This window comes from Vipera berus, assembly GCF_964194415.1.
Source record: "Vipera berus genome assembly, chromosome: 2".
Lineage (NCBI taxonomy): Eukaryota > Metazoa > Chordata > Lepidosauria > Squamata > Viperidae > Vipera > Vipera berus.
The window spans coordinates 283,607,530-283,609,610 of NC_138203.1; positions in this window are offsets into that span (position 1 = coordinate 283,607,530).

The window sequence follows — 2,081 nt, forward strand, 5'->3', positions numbered from 1 at the left end:
TTACTCTCCTTGTTCATCAGAGACCCCAATTTCGCTTTAAGTGGCAGGAAGGGGAGGAACCAAGGCAAAACCTGAAAGAGGCAAGAACTGGGGGTAGGGGGGGCTCCTGTGTGCTCATTTTGGGAAGAGGCAGCCATTTTGCTCCTGGGCCCAGATTTTTCTCCAGCATCTCCAGCTGATCTTTCCCAAAATGGCCGTTTGGTCTGGGCTTGGTGGGGGCAGCAACAGAGGCGGCTTTTCCCTCAGATCCACCTTTGCCTCAGGCTGAGGGCCGAGTGGCTGGTCTCTGGGCCTCATCCAGGGGCCCTTCGGGAGACGGGAGCTCAGTGACCGGCCGGAGCCCTCCGGGTCCCCTTGCAGGAGGGCAGCTTCTCCTGTCTCTGAGAGGTCCTCTCTGGGCTCTTCAGGGGCCCAATAGGAGGCCCTGACCCAGGAATGGGGAGACGCCGGATTGATGGGAAAGACGTTCTCCCATATCACAGAAAGTCCTCACCTTACGACCACAACTGAGCCCAATATTTATGTTGCTAGGTGAGAAATTTGTTCAGTGAGTTTTGCCCCACAGTACAACTTGTGAGTTATGTATGTGTTCACTTTGAGAGTGGGAAACTAAATTTCATTTTTGTGTGTGCTGTTGTACCCACAGTAACAGAATAACAATAAAGGTTATCTATCTATCTATCTATCTATCTATCTATCTATCTATCTATCTATCTATCTATCTATCTATCTATCTATCTATCTACTGTATCTATCTATCTATCTATCTATCTATCTATAAATAAATAAATAAATAAATAATCTATCTGTAAATAAATAAATTCAGTGCGCCTTTGGCGTCTAGTCATGCTGGCCACATGATCACGGAGATGTCCTCGGACAAGCGCTGGCTCTTCGGCTTTGAAACGGAGATGAGCACCGGCCCCTAGAGTTGGAAACAACTAGCACGCATGTGTGGGGGAACCTTTACCTTTACCTTTATCTATAAAAGGGATGCGGTGGCTCAGTGGGTTAGGACGCTGAGTTTGTCGATCAGAAGGTCGGCAGTTTGGCGGGTCGAATCCCAAGTGCCACATAACAGAGTGAGCGCCTGTTACTCGTCCCAGCTTCTGCCAACCTAGCAGTTCGAAAGCACGTAAAAATTGCAAGTAGGAAAATAGGGATCACTACGGTGGGAAGGTAACAGCGTTTCGTGCGCCTTTGGCGTCTAGTCTGCTGGCTCTTCGACTTTGAAACGGAGATGAGCACTGGCCCCTAGAGTTGGAGACTAGCACGCATGTGCAGGGGAACCTTTACCTTTATCTCTCTATCCATCCATCTATCTAATCTATCTATATCTATCCATCCATCCTTCACTATCTATCTATCTATCTATCTATCTATCTATCTATCTATCTATCTATCTATCTATCTATCTATCCATCCATCCATCCATCCATCCATCCATCCTTCACTTCCATAGGCTGGACATAGATAGCTTCCTCAGTCTCTTCATTGTAAGTTTCCAGATCCTTCATCATCTTTCAAGCTCTTCTCTGCTCTCTTTCTGTGGTCTCAGCCTCTTTTTTGTATCCTGGTGACCAGAACTGCACCCGGCATTCCAAGGGTGGCCTCACTTGCGCAGGATAAACTGGCATTATGACGTCTCCTGATCTTGATGTCGTCCCTCGGTTGATGCAGGCCAGGATTGCACTGGCTTTTTGGGAAGCTTCACCTGATCCCCGGTTTGGAGGGGCTCTGCGGGGTCTCCCCACCCCCTCGCCTCCCCCCAGGCCCAGATAACCCTCCCTCTTTTTCCAGCCCCCCCCCCCATTTCTGCCCCTCCCCCCAAGAGGCGGAATCCCTGGAAGGGGATTTCCTGGTGGAACTTTCGCTTTCCTTTCCCCGCCCTTTCTCGCCGGTTGCGCCTGGACGTCTGCCCGGCAACAATGACGACATAGGCATGCTTTTTTTCCTACTGGTTGAGCCTGGCCAATTACCCCCTTTTGCTCTGGATTGTTGGGTTGTTGATCACTCGGAGCGCTTCTTTTTCTGCCTGCGACTTCCGGAAAAAGGAGAACAAATTGGGGATCGGGGCCAGG